This window comes from Carassius carassius, chromosome 6 (genome assembly GCF_963082965.1).
Source record: "Carassius carassius chromosome 6, fCarCar2.1, whole genome shotgun sequence".
Classification (NCBI taxonomy): Eukaryota; Metazoa; Chordata; class Actinopteri; order Cypriniformes; family Cyprinidae; genus Carassius; species Carassius carassius.
Window position 1 is genome coordinate 35,102,646 of NC_081760.1, and position 23,025 is coordinate 35,125,670.

The 23,025-nt window shown below is 36.3% G+C and overlaps 1 long non-coding RNA gene across 1 annotated transcript in view; it reads left to right on the plus strand.

The window, feature by feature from the left end:
• Positions 1–13,711, plus strand: part of LOC132142762 (uncharacterized) — a 98,921-nt gene extending 85,210 nt beyond the window's left edge. Inside the window, exons 2-3 of the long non-coding RNA XR_009434107.1 lie at positions 12,996–13,048; positions 13,398–13,711. This is a non-coding gene — a long non-coding RNA (uncharacterized LOC132142762). The remainder of the gene's footprint in view (positions 1–12,995; positions 13,049–13,397) is intronic.
• Positions 13,712–23,025: the final 9,314 nt, after the last annotated feature.

Genomic DNA, 23,025 nt, shown 5'->3' on the forward strand with positions numbered 1-23,025 from the left:
ATTACTGAAGGTCACAAAAAGGCTAAATCCTTTGACCTTTTAGTCACAGGACGGTGACTGTGGGCCTTATTCATTGATATTAATTTGCATTCCTCAGTTCGTTTTCCCATCAAACAGCTTTCGAGAACACTTGATCCCACTTGCCTGACATCAAACGGCTGTCAGTTTCATCACACCCAAGTCCAGATCAAAGTGAGTTACACAGAAGAGTTCAGTTTTCTTTGAAGGCAGACCCACATGAGAAGTTGGAAACCGGCTGTAGAATAGTACTTCCCCTTTAAAAAACATATATTTCTCATTAATTTTCATCATGCTTTCTGGAGGTTCATGCACACATATTCATTCACGCTTCTTGTAAACAATTTCCCCGTAAGTGTCATCTTTTCCCGTTTGAAAGGATAATCTGGCATGACAGACTGTAGTTAGTGGCAGTGGAGAAGGTATGGCATGGGGTGAAGGAGAAAAAGCTGATGAAATGAGAGAGAGGGTGGCAATAGTGCACATGTGGTCATATCTGTCAAGCTGGTGAACATGCTGAGTTAGGTGAGAGATGTCTCACACAAATGCTTCAACTCTGTTTCTAAAACATCTGCTTTTCACAGGTACTTTGAAGTCAAATAGAAAATGCAAGTTATGCTTGTGGCCATTCCCCTAATTTTCCAGTGCTTGTGGTTGTGAAAGGTCACTTCTGAGCTCTTCTGTCTTCTGTCGAGCTCCATAAAACATAATTAAAAGTAGAGACTCATGCACTATATTCTAAGCCATATTAATGTCCTGTAACTTCAATTAACAGTGCCAAGGTCTTGGGTTCGATTCCCAGGAAATGCATGAACTGAAACAATTTAGACATTCAGTGCCTTTAAGTTTCTTTGAATAAAAGCATCTGCCAAGTGCGTAAATGTATAACTATAGAAGACTTGAAATATGTGTCTGTTGCATGGACTACTTTAATGGGGCCTTCTTTTTTATCCTTTTTAGGAGTTTGGTAGACATGGATGTAAAATGTTGTTGTATGGCATAATGAAAATGAAAGCCATCACAAAATGGCTTATGCAGTTACACACTTGATACATACTTCTAAAGTATCTAATCATAGTTGAGTTAGGAAACTAGGGACATTTCCTAGTTCAAAAAGTCCAAAACATAATTGTAATCTTGTTATTTTCTATGAATTAAAAAAACAGGATAATAAATGTTTGTATGTTTTGGATTTTAAATTTTAAATGAGTTCCATGTACTGTAATTAATTAATAATTATGAATAAATATTTGTGAATCGTATCTAATTAACTTCAATACAAATCAATATAAAATCAGTGTAAAAAAATAGTAACCATTGAAAATAGATCAGAACCCTTTTAAAAAATTTGACTACAAAAATAAACGTAAGAATATATTATAAATAAATCTGTATTTATTATTTTTTACAATATTCTGTACATATAAAACAGTTTTCAGTGTTATTTTCTGTTTGTACTTTTGTAATTGGATCTTTGCTAACTCTAATTAAGCTTATTATTTTTGCATTTCAGACTCATTGTGAGCACAAAGTATGTGCATTGTGTATGTGCAAGTGTAATTGTTGAAAACGCAATTGTTTAGTTGATTCACTTTTTACTGATATTGGGGTGTACTTTCAGCTTTTCATCATATAGCCAAGATGTTTGTGTGGTAATTGCTGCACTGTAACTTTCTGGAATGTTTAAAATTGTGTGGAAACCAATCCTGCCGCCTGTACAGGCCCTGCTATATAGGTGCATTCAAACAGCATAACTTCAATTTAACATGGATAGTTAGTATGTGCCTAACTCGAAAGGGCACCAAAAACCAGGACTGTCCTCTGTACAGTCGAGCACTTAACAAGCTTCTTGGGCAAGGTTAGTGTTAGGATCAGCACTGATCCATGAGAGGCCTGTAGGAGTCATGAGTCAGGTAAGAGTGACTCTTTCTGTCCCCATGGGCAAGGAGAACAATTTAAAAGTCCTTCACAAACATATTATGCTTGTACGAATTGAGGTACAGCATTATATAAAGAAACTTTTGTGTTAGCTTGACTATTAGGGCTAACAGATGGATATTAGCATTTAAAACTAAAGCACCCCTTTTCACCACCCAGGCCCTTTTTTTTTTTTCATATAAATGCCATTGAGCGTGCTCATGTGATCTGGTGTGCGCATAAGCTTCGACAGATTTTGAGTGTCTGCGACTTAAATTTCCGTCTAGTTTTCACTCAAAGCAGTCGAATACATTTTGAAGACTTGGAATATTGCACAGGGATCCGATGGACTACATTTGTGTGTTTTTTAGGGCTTGAAATGTTACAATCACCACTGTCTCATCATCACTGGTTTTATCCGATGAAAACATCATGTGGTTTCGGAGGGAAATGATGGAGAGTTCCTCAAGTCCAAAAAGCTTTTCTACTTTCCAAAAAGGGGATTACCAAAAATAAACAATTCAAAAGAAATATATAAATAAAAGCGACAACTTTTGAGCTCTAAGGGCGAGCATTCTGGCACAGAGACATTTTAAGCTTTGTTTTTAGCATACAAAGATGTCTGCAGGCATGGTATCAACTGCATGTTTGCAAACTGAAAGCATTTTGACTTAATAACTTTTGGTTCTTTAGGTTTTTAGGTAATCTTTTGAAGGTTATCATATATTCTTTCAGTTTTATTGTTTTTAATTTAGGATCTTCTATAAATTATTTTGAACCTTAGGGAAAAATAATCTGAATTGCTATAACATGCCAGAACTTGTTGGGAGTGAATTCCAGACTGCGCTGCACTATTTATTGGCAAAGATTATGAGAATTATAAGGAGCTGTGCCAAAAAAAAACAATGATCAGGAAATGCTGTGCTTGTTCCACCCAGTTTGATAAAGGTTCTGTTTATATATCTGTTCCTTTAAACGATTTCTGCCTGTATTTACTAATTTGATTGATTTCCACCATTTTTGGAATTTAATCATCACATTTGCTCTTATTGAAAGGTCAAAGGTCAAGCATTGTTTGACCAGCTGCTCAGGAATGATGATGGCAGGTCATCAACAGGTCATGAAAAGTGATGTAATTTTCGGATGATGTGAGATCAGTGTATCAATGTGTTTTTTTTGTTTGTGTGAGTAACAACCCACACACACCCAAGCAAATCACATCACACACATGTGAGAGACTATTCATACTATTGAAAGCACAGTCACTGTTTGGTTCCCTTAATGTTCTCTTTCTGTGACGCCCCAGACGCCCCCAGGTTTAGCTCACACCAAATGTTAAAATCCTAACATAGTTCTTCCTCTTTGTAATGGCATGACTTTTGATTTAGTTTATTTAAGTGCAAAAAAATGATATCAGACACTTTTAAAAGCCTTTGGATACTTGCAGACAGCATTGCTGCTAGCTGTTATGCGAACACCTTAGTGTTGGTGTAAAGAGGACTTTCTGAGTGGCATCCATTGCAACGGACAATGCAAAGTAAAGTGTCTTGAAATATGTTCAGCTCTCTGAGGTGTTGGTGATTTCCCTCTGTGGCGGTGCGCTGGTAGTGAACTTTCATTTGAATGCTGTTGATAACTGTAAATTGTAGTATGGACATGCATATGACTGCATGCACACTTTTGTTGGAATGTTTTATATTCTTTCCATCCCCATGCACTTAGTTAGCAAATTGGTCTTTATTTAGGGCCACGGTGTTGCATCATACAGCAGTTTTTCACTAATCCTACACCCACACAAAGAGAAAGGAAACAAAAGAGGGAAAAAAGGAAAAGAAAAGCAGAAACATACTCTTTGAACACCGCAATTAGCTATTAGTCTAGCTTTTTTTTCATGGCTCTGGAGTGCTTCCTCTTTTGAAAAATTTGCAGAAGCACTTGCGTGTTCCAGCACAACCCTGACTACAAACATAAGAACAAACCTTTAATAAACTGTTTAATGTATTAGGATGCAAAGGTTTATTATTTCATTATTTCATTTCAACATCAAAATTACATGCAAAGAAACTGTAGAATGGGAATTGCTTGCCTGAGCTGGTTTGCTGGTCTTAATTGGTCTCCCAGCCTAACTGTCAGCTGGTTTTAGGGGTCTTTTCCTTTTCTGAAACCAGCTATTACCAATTAACCAAATGGGTAATGTCAAAATATGCTAATTTTAAGCAGGAACTGGTACTGAATAAGTAAACAAAGTCAGTTTTTCTTCTTTCCTGATATACATCAACAAAAGACAATGATTGGGGAAAAAGATAACTGTGCCGAAACAGTGCCCTCTGACACATCTTGTTTTATCACTTATCTTCCTTGTGTTCTGCAAGTGAGATGCTCAGATGACCCGTTTGATTGTGTTATGGATTTCTGCCCCTGCAGACTCATCAGTCCATTATTATAAAACTGTGAAAGCCATTTCCAGAAACTAGTGTTAACTCACTTCCCTGCAGATGGGTTTCAAAGAAGTGTGATTGTGTATGTGCGAGAGTTTGATGTAAAGAGAGAGAGAGAGAGTGTGGAGGAAGTGTGGTTGACCAGCCTGCACTCATTGCATTTAGGTGATGCATGTGAAAAAGGATACACACATGCATAGGCTATATATATACTGCGCAATGGAAATAATAGACAGAGCATTCAGAAATTAGATGTTAGAGAGTAAATGTGATCCACATGACCTAATAACACAGTGACATGCAAAAAAATATGCAAAATAGGGAAATGGTGTACTATGCACATTTCACATGCACATGTACAGTTCAGACAATTAGTGAATTAGTGGTATTTGTATTATTTTTGTATAATTGTTTCATCATCCGATTCTTTGGTCATGCAGAGGTGGGTTCATTTCTGTCATTTTGAGTCTTAACAAAAAACTAATTCTGCTAGTTGTTCTTGAAACTTTGTCCAATCTTCATTATAATTGGCACAGATGACAACACCAGCTTCTTGGCGTCAAAATAATCACAAAAACAGGCAATACTTCAGAATGTCTGGGCCTAAAATTAAGGTCCCATATTCCTTTGCTTTTGCTAGGTTAAACCATGGCAAATTTGTCAAGATTCACCATTCTACCCCATACTGCCAAGTTTGTTTTCTCTACTTCTAGGAGAAATGTTTCATTCCATCTTCACAAAAATTGGCACAGATGATCCTGACCAATTCTCCCAAAACTGACCAAAGGGATTTAGGATTTTCAGCTCCGTTCTCCAATAAATCTCCAACAAAATCCATGGTACTGTGTCTATGTCTACTCGAATGAAAACATGCTCTAATACGTTACTCATAAACGCTTTAGTTCCTTGAATCTGAACACATCTTATTTCCCCACAATGACTTAAAATAATAACTTGCGTACAAAACGACTGTAAATATTCCCCTTTTCGGGGGAATGATTTCACTGAGAAGCCCATGTGATATCAGTAGCATTTAGGTGATCAGTAGTCAGTACTGCTCTCATGTGTTACTCATCATTGAGTGTCAGAATTACTGCACTGTGCTTCTGCTAATAAAGCAGCCGTCGCCTGTTCGTGCGTGTTTCCCTGCGAGGGGTTCTGTGGTAATGCTGTTGTGACCCAGCAGTGTGCTTGCAGATGTTCTAGTCATCTCAGTGTGGTCTGATCGCCCAGTTTGTGTTCCAGCAATGCATCTTTCCCATAACCTGTCCTACATGTGGGTGATTCTTGCGAAAATCTGGTCTAACCGTACCCGGGTTTTGTTTAAGATAAACTGTATATAAAATTAACCCTTTTTTTTCTCTGTTTATTTATTTATTTTGTTTGATTATTTTAGTCAGCATAAATTAAGGCATTACAACAAATACTAAAGGGATGCATAAAAATGTTACAATTTAAAAAATATAGCACTAATATTTTATTTAATGTTAATCTCATGAGAAGAAGACTTTTTTGCATTACCGCAAATTTGGGATGTGCTTAATTGACAACGCAATTACTTTTGTCACATATATATTTCTGTAATTTTTTATTACTTTTATTTGACGTTTTTATTTTCTGGTTAAATATGATTTGGTTAACACTTTCTTGACTGGTTTTGTGAGTTTCACTCTTGCACATACTCACAGACTACCATGTAATCAGATCGGCCTATTTTACTCACCCTGTGAATTTCCTGATATTCATGCACACACATACTTGTACTCTCTCTGTCTGTTTGTAAGTCTGAGCAACAAGAAAAATGCAGTGTCACCTGTGGTTATGTTAATGCATGCGTGTGTGGGTTTTGTCGAGAAACTGAAAGCGCCGTTGTGTGAACTGGCCCGGCTGTTGCTCTTCCACGGCTGATGTCTGAAGCTGTCAGAAGTCTCGATAAACATCAGGGTGTGAACATCAAGACAGTTGCGCTTTTCTACAATTGAATGAATTTGATTTCTCAGCATCCCTCTCAGTATTAGATTTTAGTCATGACATGCATGCTAATGTGTGCAAGAACACCTGCTGTTCAAGGGAGCATCAAATACTTTACCTCGACAGAGTTTACGACAGGTTACGAAGGCACATTGCAAGTTGATCAAATATGTAGTGCTGTATCGCAGTATTTTATTAAATATCCCAGAGGAACAATTGTTGCTTTTTAAAGAGATAGCTGTCCCTAAAGTGTGTATTTAATTTAAAAGGATAGTACATCTGACATCTGAAACGTAATCACGTTCCAAAACACATTGGACCCTATTGACACTTTTTCACTGTTACAACAGTTACTGTAAAGTTACTGTAAAACATTTATTACTGTATTTTCATTTACAGCATTAGTACTGTTCAGTTTATTGCCATTTTTTACTTGTATAAAACAATCCAATTGCTATACAGCACTGTAAACCATATTTTTTTACCACCCCAACTCCACAAAAATCTAGCATGCACTAGCTGAATAAGGGCATCAGCATTGTCCCCTGGGGACTTTGTATCTGTAGCATGCATGGCAAAATAAAACACAGTAACAATTTGTTTGTGTTGTTGTGTTAAATTTCAATTTTCAATTTTGCCAGTCAAAGTTGACAGGCTCTCTGATGAGAAACACCATGAGGGGATTCAGGCTTATGCTATTTCTGCCAACAGGGTTGATTCTCGTAATGTTCCTGCAAGCGCAAGAAAAATAATTCAAACCAGTGTTTACAGAATTTGTCCCAGCTGTCAAACTTTGTGCTGCATGCACTTTGAGATGAATTAAAAACACTATCTCTGAATGCACCTATACAAGGAAGGTAAATAATTAGTAGATAATCCATCACAAATCATTAAAGCTCCATTCTTTATAATGCATTCCTGTAAATCAACTCATGGAACTCTGAGAGTATTATGTATAAGCCAGCTAAACTGTTTGGTTATGCTTGAATCTCCCTTGTCACCCCACAGATGATGACTCAATATGTCAATCTGTCATGCCTATATGGATGAGGAGCTGCAGAAGCAGGTGTGGCTCATCAGGGCGTGTGGTGGTCTCGTGAGAGAGGTGGAAGTTCTCAGAGTGAAAAAGAGAGAGGAAAGTGCTGCGAGCTTTTAGTCAATCAGACCACAGGACACTCAAAACGCTCCGGCACTCAAACGGTTAAACAGCTCTTTTTGTATCACTCTCCCTGTTCACATTGTACAGTCAGTTCATTCACCTTATAAGGAAACAGTCTGCTTTTACAGTAAGAATAAGAAAGCAGAGCAATGCGTGTGCTTCTATATACTGGAATTGTTGTTGTTATGGTGCTGTTGCCAGGTTTAGGCTGAAGGTGAGAAAAAGTCACATCGGTTTTGCACGTGTTTTTGAGTGTGATATCTTTAGTTTCTCAAATCCATCAGCATAGGCTCTTTATCAGTTCATCTTCTAGTCAAGAAGCCCCCAAAATGACTGGTTTAGGGGTGAAATGTGTAATTTCTGCATCAGAGGAATCACAAAAGTAGTTATTTGTTTTCAAACAGGGTTACAGAACACAATTTTGAGTGTGTATGCATGTATATATATATAAATTCTATTTTAATTGGTTTTAGTAATTCAGATATGTTTTTGTCATTTTGTATTAGTTTTTAAAATTATTTTTTATGTAGCTATTTTATTTTTATTCACATTTTAGTAATTTATATAAAATATAAAAAGTTATATTTTATTGCATTTCAGATTTACTATATATTATGAAGACAACATATAATTTGAATGCTCACAGTAAGGCCAATAATAAAACTAAATGGATTCAGTTTTGATTTCACATTAGTTTGAGTTCATATTTGTCACAACAGCTTTAAAAATTCTGCTTCAAAGTCACTGATGTAACATTCCAATTAAAAGTGAAGTATCAGTGCCATGAGAGCTTCATGTAGGATGGACCAAAATGCACATGTGAGACATCAACGCACCCTTCAGACTCCTCGCTGAAGTGCTCTGTTGCTCAGAGAGAGTGGGATACAGCAATGCTCACTTTCAATGGAATTCGCCCTCTGTTCCTCTGCTAATTAAATCGGCCAAACATCTGTCTCGATAATCTGCATCAGAGGGGCTAGCCTTAACATGCAATAATGAGCACTTAAGTAATTGGCCAATTATAATCAGTCTGCAGCGGTCATCATTGCCATGGCAATGAGGGATGAGCAAGGTCTGTGGCCGTCGCCAGCAAAGCAATTGTACAAAAATTCACATACTGAACTACCAGTTTAAGTGCATTAAACTTAAATACTTTTAGATGTTGTGTTAGAAGCAATGTTAGAATCTCAGATTGTTTGCTGCAAAACACAGACTACATCATTTTATATTAAAGTGCTAAAGATTTAGAATAATTAAGAAAAATGATTTATGAAGTTATTTGAACATGCAAAGTTTGCAAGGTTAGGTGCATCAAATCTTTAAATATTATCTGGGTTTTGCTTAATGTACTTTAAATTGTAATTCTTTGTATTTTTTTATTTAATTTGATTACTAATTTTTACATTTAGATCAGCCTACAGTTTAGCTATTATTAATGTATCCTGAATAATCTGTTTATTTCTCTTCACCTATTACATATTTAGTTTATTTTTTTGATAATCATTTAGCATTTAAGATGATTTATATTGTCATAAAATATTTTATCCTATTTAATATCATATTATTGTTACTGTTATTTTATTATTATTATTATTATTATTTTTTACAAAAGCTGTAAGTGCCAAGAGTCTTCCATTTTCTTTGATTTGATTTCCTCATGTAGTGTGGCTTCTAGGTGTGTGTCGACACTTGTACTGACAGTAGATCAAAAGAAAATGTATCATTAATCAGATAATGACGTGCAGACTGACGTTGTCATTCGAGAGAAATCTTTGTCATTTGTGTTGTTTTCATGCAGTATTTATAAGGATGTTGACACACTTCTGTCTTACTATTAACCTTCTTCAAAGGTGTACAGGTATATGAATACATATGTTTCCTTTCCATCAGATCATCTGTCATGGAAACAATGAGCTCAACATGTTTTCTTCAATATATTCTCTGAAAAGACCACAGATTTCAAGTTCCTATTATTTGCCCAGCAGATGTGTTAACTTTGCACTTTTTGCTCAATGTTTCAAAAGGTGAGTTTTGTGTGTGTGTGTGTGTGGTTATTGACGTCAATAGAGGACGAGAGATGAGTGAAGCAATCCATGAATCAGACAGTTTCCTTCTCTAGCGCTTATTTCGACATTTTCTTCACAGATTGACATTGTTTGCACTCGAAGGGGAACCAGAGGTGGTTTTGTGCTCTACCAAATTCTAGCTATATACTTTTTATAGTTTGCGTTAAAAGTCAAGGGAAGAAACAAGCTTTTAGCTGGAATTTAGACCAATAAAACATCCCGGAAAGAAGTGGTTCCACTTGTCTTCTTTTATCATGATGATACTCCATTATTTTTCTGGTCATGGTTTCTGGGAATTTCTCATATACTTCCTGCCACTTGTTGTCCCACTTTGAGTTGCTCAACTCAATTAATTCGAAGAAGCGTGCTCTTTACGTGCCTTGTTAGTATAGGTTCAACAGGAGCACAGGTACTTTAACCTCAAAACAAGTCTCCATTCGCTGTGCTTTGATGAAACTCACTCATCTCTGCCTGCATGGATTCCAGTCGAAGCGTATTGCGTTTCAAGCCTGATATTGGTTTTTGTGTCATTTGTGGAAGAGAAATGCTCCTTGGACTGTGCAGAAATGGTTCTAACTGTTTCCTTTGTGTAAAGGGCTACTGTGTTTCACTTCCTTTTTCATTGTGGTGAAGGCCAAAAGGGAGAGAGCGAATGCCTAATGCCTTTTGCATCCCTCAGAAACACTTCCGGAATCAAAAGAGGCTCTTGAATTTGTGTCCGAGAATAGGGAAGGAATAACTAACTCACCAAGGGTGACCATACGTGCCCTTTTTCCTGGACTTCTATATTGCCTAAAATATCCAGGTTTTGCCGTTGATTTCCTGTTTTCATACTTGCTGAAATAAATGATTTAAAATGAGTTTGACCAATAACATGCAGGCATTGTACATAATCGACCAATCGTGACGCGTGAGAAGGTGGGATCTACAGAGAACGGTCAAAGAAATTGAGGTCAAAACTTTTTTGAATGTAATATTCACAATAAGATCTATACATGCGTTTAGAAAACTCACTGGGTGAATTTGAATTCCCTGCTGACTTCCTCAAAGGGAAATTGCAGTTAGTATACAGTACAGTATTGTGTGAGGTGTTCAGCAAATGGCATGTGTCTTCATGGTGCTGTGGTTATGGGTAGAACGCCTGTCAAAGTGATCTTAGGGATTGTGATTTAATAAAAGAAAAAAAAATCAATTAAGAAGGAAGTATCAGAAATATTATGAATGGGCTCAAGATTCTCTGCTTTCACAAACAATCTCCACACTATCTCCTGGCAGATCAGAAGTGTGGAAGAGGGTGCGCATGCAATCATGCACAAGCGCGTCTGGGAATAGGCTCTTTGACGCACTTGCTCCCAAACACCAGCTGTAGAGTCTTGGCAATGTGATGCCGCACTCAAGCTCCTTCTGCCTTCACATGCTCCATTAGATTATTGGGATAAATCATTTTTATCCTTTTTTGGTCCGTAAATTATTATTTGTTTCTCAACCTAAGGCTCTCATTCAGTAGGTGCATCAGCCTGTCTGGAAAGTGCCACAAACTGATTGAGCCAAACACACATACAGATATACTGCAAAAGCTGTAAAGTCTGTAAACTTCCTTAGCAAAATAATTCATGAGAAAATGATTGAGTGCTTGAATTGAACTAATGAAAGAGAACTAATTATTTTATTTAACTGTTAAAGTTTGCCAGGTCTTGGCAGGTTTAGTTTGAGGTACTATTTTATTTTATTTTATTGTGCATTTGGCAAATGCTTTATTTTATTGCAAGTTTGTTTATTTTATTTTATTTTATTTTATTTTATTTTATTTTATTATGCATTTGGCAAATGCTTTATATTATTGCACTTTTTATTTTACTTAATTTTATTTTTATTTTATTGTGTTATTTTACTTTATTTTATGCATTTGGCAGACTCTTGTTGCCAGACATGGGGACTTGTGACTTGGTGACTTGGACTCGAGTCGACTCGAGTCGCTATTTTTATGACTTGTGACTTGACTTGACAAAAAATAAAATACTTGAGACTTGACTCGGACTTGGAAGTTAAAGACTCGGGACTTGACTTGACTTGAGACAGGATGACTTGAATGACTTGAGTGTTAATCACATTAAGTTTTCAGTTTGAATATAAAATATATAAATTATTTAAAAAAAAATAAAATTGATTACTCAGCTGGAGCGCAGGCTGAGAATCGCGTTGTCATGTCATGACATCATCAGTCATGCCCTCTCTACCTTACGCAGACCACGCCCACTTAGATCAGATATCACATCACATCAACATCTCAGCTTGAGGGGTACTGAGGGTCATCGCTTTTGTCGTCAATAATTCGCGCCTAAAAACGCGTGGAAATCGCTAGTCGCGCCGCTTTCTCATTGTTTCCAAAGCGCTCGGGCAGTTGCGCCCCTGAGGCGTCGAGCGTGTCGCACCGCGTGCGCGTCGCGACCGCGTTGCTTCCATTATGAGCGCGCATACCGGTGGCGCATACATGGTGGGATAGGCCACATCGTGCTCGGCTTGCAGACAAGACTCTCGAATCTTATATTTTGCAAGTGCAATACCTTGTAATAGAGGTAATGACTTACGGATGTACTCTGAGAGAGAGAGAGAGAGTGTGTGTGTGTGTGTGTGTGTGTGTGTGTGTGTGTGTGTGTGAGAGAGAGAGAGAAACACACTCCTGCTTCACCTGATGAAGGAAACCAAACTGAGTCTGACTCCAATCACAACCCCAACATTCAGAAACTAATTGACAAAAATCTGAAGTATAATTATGATGAAAAATTAAAAAAATGAATTTGAGCTCCAAACCAAACTCCAGTGTTATTCGGCCCTAAACAGAACTACAAAACTGGCAAATTACTTATCACTCAAGCAATTAAAAGAAAGACAAATCCTTTCAAAATATCGACTCAGTGATCATGATTTGGAAATAGAGATTGGTAGACATAAAAGATCCTGGCTACCGAGAGAAGAGAGACTGTGCAAACACTGTGAGCTGAATCAAACAGAGTATGAGAAACACTTCCTTCTTGTCTGTCCCAAATACAGCACTACAAGAGAAACCTTTTTTCCACAGTTTGAAGCTTTGAATCCTTAATTCTTGTCTCTAAATGACTCAGAGAAACTACTCTATATACTTGGAGAGAATGAGACGGCAGTCACAATAGCTGCTAAATATTTATACACCATACACACCATACGAAAGGGATAATGTATTGTATTCAACTGTTTTATTTTATATTCTTAATTCTATATAATTACTATTATTAATTTTAGAAATATCTGCTGCTGCTATTTTTATTGTATTTTATTGTAATCATATTCTATTCTGTATCTAAATAATAAATTTGGCAATACTGTAACTCAAATGTCATGCCAATAAAGCAACTTGAACTTGAACTTGAGAGAGAGAGAGAGAGAGAGGAGAAATGTAAGAAAGTTTAATGTTGTATGTAAACTGTGTTTGAGGGGAAGTCGTGGCCTAATGGTTAGAGAGTCAGACTTGCAATCGAAGGGTTGTGAGTTTGAGTCTCGGGCCGGCAGGAATTGTGGGTGGGGGGAGTGCATTTACAGTTCTCTCTCCACCTTCAATACCACGACTTAGGTGCCCTTGAGCAAGGCATCGAACCCCCAACTGCTCCCTGGGCACCAAAGCATATGGCTGCCCACTGCTCCGGGTGTGTGTTCACAGTGTGTGTGTGTGTTCACTGCTCTGTGTGTGTGCACTTCGGATGGGTTAAATGCAGAGCACGAATTCTGAGTATGGGTCACCATACCTGGCCGAATGTCATGTCATGTCACGTCACGTCACATCGCTAGAGAGAGAGGTGTTCAGAGAGGAGTCTGTTGGATGTTTAGCTGTTATTTGTTTTATGGACTCAATGTTGAAAATGTAAAACATTTCAAACACTGTTGGCAGAAGTGAAAAATAAATAATTTTATGAAGTTACAATTTTGTTTGATTCCATGATGTATTTTACTGAACATGAGTATTTACAATGCAAATCCAAATTATTTTAATTTACTGTTACTTATATCTTGTCTTTTAACTTTATTAAGATCAGATTCTGCAGGTAAAATTACAATAATAAGGTGACTTGACTTGGACTTGACTTGACTTACTACAGGACTTGACTTGACTTGACATAACTTGTGACTTGACTTGACTTGACTTGCCCAAGAAAAAAATACTTGGGACTTACTTGAGACTTGAAGGTTAAGACTTGAGACTTACTTGAGACTTGCACATGTGTGACTTGGTCCCATCTCTGCTTGTTGCAATGTATGCTTTTATTTTATTTTATTATTTATGTTTTGTTTTATTTTATTATCATTTGACACATGCTTTATTGAAATTGAGGTATAGAATTTTTATTTTAGTTTAGTTTAGTTTACCCCCTAAACAACACTTAAAAACAAAACTAACTTGGGTTTGTCACTTTATATGAATAAGCTACCACAAGGACCACACTTTTTCACCATTAAAAGTCAATCTATGTAATCATCGACTACTCACTTTTATGGGTGTTAAAAATTGAGAATTCTGCTTTCTGTGTTTTACTGTCTTTTATCCACCCCTGTGTAATGTGCATTTTTCCATTATTCCTAACCTTGCAAAAAAATAATCAACAGTTTACAACTACAAGATGTGAGCAAGGGGCTGCGTGTTGTAAATGTTTCCCTTGGGATTGTTTGTTTTGAATTATTGCCACTGGAAACAGAACTTTATGAGCCTTCATGTTTAGCAACAGTAAAAGTGGAATCAGACACATGCGATGACCTCACCCTGAACACGAATCATGGGCTGCATTACAGCACTGACTGGAGTCTTGTGTTCTTTCGGTTGTAGCAAAATAAAAGCGACACGGGCTGTTTAAACTGATTTTAGAACTGTGTTAAAAAAGCAGCCAGCTGCATGATTAACCAAGCTTATCTACCAGTGATGTGTAGGGGAAGAGCACTCTGGTCTACATAAATGCTCATGCCTGGAAGTCCCAGACCACAAACCTCCCCGTATTCCCATAATGCCCCCCAGGTGAGGACGTTGGCAGGGGGTGTTGGGGGGGTGGGGTGTTAGGTGTTCGGGGTGAGTTGGATTCCCCCCCTCAAAGTTTCCCTTAGTAGCAATGAAATCATCTTTAAAACATTAACTAGTATTCTCAGGACGGACATAGTGCCGTGTCACAGCATTTAGCCTGTGTAGCCTTGGGGATTCCCAGCAGAGTCCGAGAATTCGTTTTTTTAATGTGTGTTTTTGTTTACTCTGTCTGTGCCACTTTCATCAGTTCAAAGACTGTCTGAATATTTGAGCGTATAAAAGAAACACTCTCCTGTTCCAGTCTGCAAATGTATGTGAGTCGCACTGAGTCACTGGCCTTCCCCGGAGCTGGACTGTTTAGTCTGTTCATGTGCACATGTGATTTAGTCCTCGAATATGCACTGCATGTATGTTTGTGTTTGAATTTGTGCATGTCTTCATGAGAAAGAAAGGGAGAAAGTGGCACATTTCACAAAGCGATACATAGCTTTGTATCACGGTTTCTTTTTTCTTTTTTCATGGCTATATATGTTTGATAAATAACTATATAAAATAGAACTAGCTACTTTTAGTGTATCTGCATTTCTCACAAAAATGTGTCCTTTGTCTTCTCAACTAAATCCAGTTATTAAAATGAAAAATAAAATGTAATTAAAATGAACTGAAATTAAAAGATTGTAATTTTTATTGTAATCTTTTAAACTGAACTCCATTAATTGTTGTAAAAAATATCATTACTTGAAAGAAAATATAATGTAACCCAATACAAAATATTGCAATCATTTTTTTTCTATTACACTATTTTACATTATATGTGCAATATTACATATTATGACAAAATGGCAAACATATATATATATATATATATATATATATATATATATATATATATATATATATATATATATATATATATATATATATATATATATATGCCATTTTGTCATAATATGTAATATAAAAATATAAAACTAAAATATTACAAATTATCTTTTATATTTAGTTTTAAAATAGACAAACATTTAAATTATTTTAATACTAGTTTTTTATTTATTTATTTTTGCTAATTTTCACTTGTTTTTTTTACTATGAATATACATAGCTGAAGAAGCTGGCATGGTGTTTAGAATAAAAATCAATTGATCAATCAAATCCTTATCTCCTTCTGTTGCCATGTCCTTCATTGTTTTGTTTTTTGTCCTTAGCTCATCTTTGTCTCACTGATCAGGTGGGTGTGTGTTTATGAAAACATGTCTTAACAAATACATTCTGCTCTTTATAAAGAGACACTGAAATATGCGTTCAATCCAAAATATAATCATGTGGCCAATTTAGTGACTCATCACCAGCTGTAGACCCTTTAGTCATGAGAAGATCTTGTCTCGGACTCTCTTCATCAGTGTACAGCGTCTGAGAACATCAGGGTGTCCGATTTTGGAAAATAGAGCCATGTGTGTGAGTGACTCAGGAATGTGTTGACATTGGAAAAATGTGTGGAAAAAAAAGTCTGATTGAATCCTGATTTGTAAATCGTTTCCAATCGAACCATTTGAGAGGCTTGCCAAACAACAGCTTTGAAAGCAAACCCAGCAACCAAGTTTGTTTACTCAGCTGGATGATTTTGTCGAGAGGTTTTGGGAAAGAGAGTGGAACATCTGATGACTTCTGGATATGTCAAAAGGATTTTAAACATGAGGGTATTTTGAAAGCTTTTTTGTGTTAACTGCTTCTGATGGAGCTTTAAAGCTCATGTTTTGAGACTAATTTTACTGTCTTTCTATTTGAGATCCTTAAGAACCCTGTGATGTGCGCCTAAAATAACACTAATCAAATTAACTCTCCCTTCCCGTGACATAATTTCATGTTCCTGTGAGTGCCTGGTGAGAGTCTTTCAATGCAGATAACATAAAAAGGAGGACCCTGATGCATGTTAAGTAACAGATTTTTAAAAAAAATCAGTTCACAAAATGTCAACCTTGAATTTTATGTCGTTTTTGAGGTCGAACGTGCTTTGGGGTTCCAACAGAATGGCAGTGTTTGCATGTCTTTATTTTGTTTAGGAAACTGCTGATGTTGATAGAATTTGAGTAAACAAAATAGTTCACCCAGAAATGAAAATTTACTCATGTTCATGCTATCTAGATTTAGATGAGTATGTTTCTTTGTTGGGAAAGATTTGGAGAAATTCAACCATCAGAATAAGAGATTACGTGTGGATTACGTTATTGTGATGTTTTTTATCAGCCGTTTGGACTCTCGTTCTGACGGCACCCATTCACTGCAGAGGATCCATTGGTAAGCAAGTGATGTGATGTTGAATTTCTCCTCCAAAATCTGTTCCAATAAAGAAACAAACTCATCTACATCTTAGATAGCCCGAGGGTGAGTCCATTTTCAGCTAAATTGTAATTTTTGGTTGAACACTTCCTTTAACAAACACTGACTTCTGCATGCTCCTTCTACAGACATGGTAAAGTCGATGTAAGACTCATCCCTCCATAATTTATCTTGGAGACTGGAAGACAAACTGACAGTGACAGTGAGCAATTGTTTAGAGCACAGTCATGCCATGTTTGTAACCAACAATGTGCCTACAGCATCTGACAAGCACTGGCAATACGCCTTATAGAGAATGACAGCCAGCACAAAAAGCCTGCGACTCTTCACTACGTCAGTCTGTGTGTCACCACCACCTCCCTAATGAAGGGTACATAGCAATTCTGACAGCATGCTGGGTGATGTTTACAACCTTTAAAATGGTAATTTCTTCCATCGTTTTCTTAACACTTGTAATTACTTCCAACCAGTTGGATACTATTGTCTTGTTGGAACTTGCAATTTTAGTCTCCGAGGAGCCTGTGGTGGAAAACTACAGTAGATTTTATTTCTCCTAAACTGAGGATGTAGTCTAAAACAATCTTTCCTCTCTTTTCCCCGTGCTTTAAATTTAGCTATCACATCTCTCAGCCTGAAGTAGATGAAACAGGGTGTTCATTTCATTAATGGGTTGTTCAAATAAGATGAGATCACACTTTTCAAAATGGAGATACTTTAAGCTTGGCAATGCATTACAGAAAACACAAACAAATGTTCAGTAAGGATGAATAAAATTGATCAAAAGTTACAGTAGAGACATTTATGATGTTATTGAAGATTTCTATTTCCTTTGAATTTTCCGTTCATCAAAGAATCCAGGAATAAATGTATCAGGGTTTACACAAAAATATTAAGCAGCAAAAATGTTTCTTGAGCAGCAAATCAGCATATTAGAGTGATTTCTGAAGGATCATGTGACACTGAAGACTGTAGGAATGATGCTGAAAATTCAGCTTTACATCACAAGAATAAATTATATTTGACCATATATTAAAATGAAAACAGTTATTAAAAATTATATTAATATTTCACAATATTACTGTTTTACTGTATTTTTGATCAAATAAATGCCGCGTTGATGAGCTTAAGAAACTTCTTTTAGAAACATTTAAAAATCATAAAAATCGACCCCAACATTTTGAATGATGTACATTCTCATGTTTCATTATCATAAATGTTGCTGCAATGTGTTTTTGAATACATTTAAAAGCATAAAGATCCTCTAATATTATTATAAATATGGTATTAATTAATAAGAGACACCCTTTTCCTCATTATTATTTAATAACTGAAACCCGGGTATACAATTATTGCATGCAAAATTAAACGAAATGCATGTACTGTAGATGCATGTAAAAAAAGAAAAAGAAAGCAAGAACATGCAATGGTCAAAGATGTCCGTCTTATGCATGTAAAACATTAATGCAAGAATGAATCCTATTTGCATGGCACCTTTTCCTCATTTACATTTAGTCATGAAACAGATGCTTTTATCCAAAGCGTCTTACAAATGAGGACAATGGAAGCAATCAAAATCAACAAGAGAGCAATGTTATGAAAGTGCTATAACAAGTCTCAAACTTTTTTTTGTAAGATAAGAATGAGAAAACGTATTCAGGGTTGACACTGTATTTAATGATTCACAAATGAAAGCAAGGCTGTGCGGGACACGTTAAGTCTGTTAAATGTGTTCAGACTATATGAGTATCTCTCACAACCTTGCTTTCATTCGCTTAAATGATATGGCGTCCCCACTGATTGAGGTCAGTGAAGGCTTGATGTGTTTGGCTTGAGCAGTAATTTACAGCAGTAATGTTAGTTTGGCGATGGTGTGACTCAATCATTTTCGCAATCCCCACCACCTCTGTCACAATAATTTTGACGGGAACCGGGTGTATTTTTGCCTATATGAAGAGCAGAGCTGGGTCAGCCTGTGTGTGTGTGTGTGAATGCGTGTTAACTGTCTCAGGGTCCGTGTCTAATTATCACTGCTGGCCTGTAGAGAGTTGGCCAGGGCGGACACACAGTGGCCCTTTGTTCGTCTGTGATGTTTGGGATTTACTTGTAAAGTAATATGTTGTCAAGATGGAAAAATAAAAGTGTGCTTGAAAGTTTTTAATATTCATTGCCAATACAATATTTTCTGCTTCCTTACTTTGTGACTAACATTTTAAGTAGATGACATTCAATAAATACCTTATTAGTGTTGTTTGCATCGTCAAGGCAAGCTTTATTATTATTATTATTGCTCATATAGGGTTGGAGATTAGAACAGCATTAAACTTCAGTGCTTAATTTGCATTGCTTGTGTTTGTGCTACACCCTTAAAAAATAAAGGTGCTCTCTTGGGACTGATGGTTTCATGAAGAGCCTTTAACATCCATGGCATCTTTCCACTGCAAAAAAAAAAAAAAGGTGAATAAAATGCTCTTCACACCAAGATAAAATGTTTCTTTTAAGACTGAAAGGCTCTTAGGGGAACCAAATATAGTCCTTATTTGTGGTTTTGTTGAGGAGAGCTGTGATGTTACTGTTCATGTTTAAGTGATTGGTCTTGCAATAACAATATAATAATTAAAAAATTATAAAAAAGGTGAAAACGATATATATAGACTTTTTTGTGTGTGTAATGTATCTAATATATCTGGTTTGATCCAGTAATTTTAAAGTATGATTCTGACTTTAAAGCATTAATCATTTGTGCAAACATTTTTATTTATTGCATAGAGACTAGAAGACTTTGGGGTGGATCTTTTGACGTGCATGAGTATAAAGCATGGGCAAGCACCAGTCACATTTTCTTACGTAAACATGATTAAACAAATCTAGTTAGTAAATGTAAAAATCATATCATTTGTCTTATAAAGACAAATCTGCAGTTATGTACCGATACATCCACAAGCACAGAGATGGTGACAGAAGTCTCACATAAAGCATGACAGTGAAACCAGAAAGTGATAATAGGAACAGAATAATCACACTTTTCTAGTCACATTGAACGGGAGGAAGCGGGTGTTTGATCATTCAGTGTGTTTTCTTGCGGAAAAGGGATTAAAGGTATGGCAGCTTTTTATCCCAGTGATGACATCATTTCTGACTAATAATAATACTTTTTTTACTCTAAAATAAAAAAATATATTTACGAAAAATTATAATTTTACAGTACTACTGTAAAAATACAATACTAAAATGTAGTAATGTATTTAATTTCTTCTGCCTTTGCAATTTAATAGTCACGCTAAACCATATTGTAATTTCCAGTTTTTATTTAGATACGGATCCCCTGATGTCAAATTATATCTCACCTGTCTTCAACAAGACTCATTATTTCAGGTATGATTTGCACAAAAGCTCTTAATGCCGAGGCATGATCATTAGCAATAGTGAAGATTTCCTTTGAAAACGTCACTAATTGTATTTGCATCCAAATGGCTTCTCTGATCTCTGGATCATCTCTTGGATGTGTTTGTGACCCCTCGCTGCCTTTTTCTTAAGCTTGTGTTTCTCACCTCCTGTCGGGCCAGACAGTGGCGTTTTCAGCATGGATATTTCCTCCCTCCTCCTAAGGAACTGTTTATGTTGTGTCTTGGATGGGGTTTTTCCAGGGCTATTTTGGACAGATAAACAGTGTGGTGTGGGTGGAATCTCTGTAGAGCAGCACCCACGCGCACGCCCTAGGGAGGTGAGGAAACGAATTCAGGACGTGAACCAACATGGGCGAGACATTACAGAGTGTGCAAAAAATAGATGCGTTTCCATTCCACCCCAAGGTGCCCTCAGGGCGGAAATTACCAGATAGATTCTCCAAGGACACAGCCAGATGCAACAATACAGCAGAGAATGGGAGGATAATAAGTCAGACAGGTTAATACCAGCTTAGCCTTTTTGGCAAACAGCTCTATTTCACAGGTTGTTCTATCTAACGTAGAAACACTAAAAATACCAGTGCAGTTCATTTTAGGCCATTTTGTTTTTTAAACACTGTATTATTTGTAAAAACACTACCTGAAACCTCTCAAAACTTAGCCTCCCCAATTAAAAACTAAGATGCCAAAATGGCCAAATCTTCAGAGTCCACACTATTAAGAGCAGCAGACCCAAATTCAAAAGCACATTTTTGCAATGTGATTTGACGCTTGTGAGGATGCAACACATGCTTGTTGCAAAAATGTGCTTTATGGCAGGGAAATCAAATGCTCATTGGCTCTCACAGATTGCATCATGCCATGTTTTCATGTGATGTGCATTTAAATGAGAAATACGTGCATTCCAGTGCTATCAAAGATTATAGGCTCTGTACAGTTTGGGGTATCTGCTCTGTGTGAGAAAAATGTCCTAAGGAAGTCCTTGACTATATCTTTGATGATACATCTAACATTTTTGTATTTAGAATTTGAAAGATAGAGAGTTAGAAGCTTCTAGACATTTTGTTTCAAATGCAGTCTTGATTATTGTAAACAACTATTTGAAACATTAAGATAAAGTTGTACTATGAACTATTTTAACATATGCAAAATACAGTAGTGCATGGTTAGGTCTCTATTTCTGTGGTTGTACTTGTTGTGATGTTTTTATTTTAGCAGTTTTTGTCTGTTTGTGAGGTTGATGCTGTATAAATTGCCCTGAGAAGGGACAAATAAAGATATTACTATACTACTACTTCACAGAATAGATTGAGATAATATTTGGCGATTAACAACTTATATTCTTATTATGTTTTTCTGTATATTTTTATGAAAAGGTTGTAGTTAGGTTTAGTGGTAAGATAGGGATTACCGACTCAAAATATATTTTCCTGCACATTTATGTCTGTTACTCTTTGTATGTTTTCTTTGCATTATTTCTAAAATGGTTATGTTTATACTTGGAGGACTAATTAAGAGCCACACCTTTTAGAAAGTTGTCATGTGTCATGGCTTAATGTCATTTATCAGTCCCTTTCTCTCGGTGTGTCTTGCACGCTTCTGAAGGACACCCAGACTGTGAATGCTGGCGTGGCTGTCTGCCGTCACTCCGTCCCTCACCCGGTTCAAGTGTGTCTGTGTGTGTGTGTGTGTGTGTGTGTGTGTGTGTATGTTTGTGGTGGAGTTATAATGATGTCACCAGTCTACTGACTCAGGAATTATAAAATGACACACCCTAATACTGACAAGACAATGGCTCTTCAGCCTTTAATTTCACACACACACACACACACACACACACACACACACACACACACACACTTCCTGACATCTACGAGATTCAGAAGAGCATTTGATTGGTATTCAGTCTCTCATCAGACCACTGCTTGTGGGGTCTTCAGACATACAGACTTGAAGCTGACCATGATGCGGATTTTGGGGTCAAGTATCCATCTGTCCATTTCAGTCTCAGTCAATCTGATAATTGGGTATATATCGAATTTCAAGAGCAGCTCATTTAAAAGGCAGTGCTGTATTGATATTGCTCAAACATTCTTTTTTATTAAGTCGTAGATTTAGTTTAAACTTTTTGTAGTTAATTTCACTGTATTGTGTGCTATTTAGTTAATCTTCCACTGACTAACTGATTGACTTTATTACAGTGTTCAGTAAAATGTCTGAATGTTCTATCAGTGGGATAGAATGCAAATATAAGCATCTCAAATGGTACAGCATGGTGCTAATGGAAAGGTCATAGGTTCAATTTCCAGGAAATGTGGAAAGTGATTGAAAAAAAAGTACCTTGAATTATTATTTTCCATTATAGGGTCAGATATTGACCAAGAAACTGTTAATTTAATTTAATTTAATTTAATTTAATTTAATTTAATTTAATTTAATTTAATTTAATTTAATTTAATTTAATTTAATGTCTAGAATGTGCCCAACAAAATAGTATTATTTTTGTAATTAAACATGTAGTATCATTATAATATTTGCACATTCTGTTTGGTCTTTTCTATTTGATGCAGCATTTTATTTACACTCAACCAAAGCCTAAAACTTAAGCTTACCCTAATGTTAACTCTAATCTTTCGCTGTGTTGCAAACATTGGTATCTGCTTTCATTAGGATT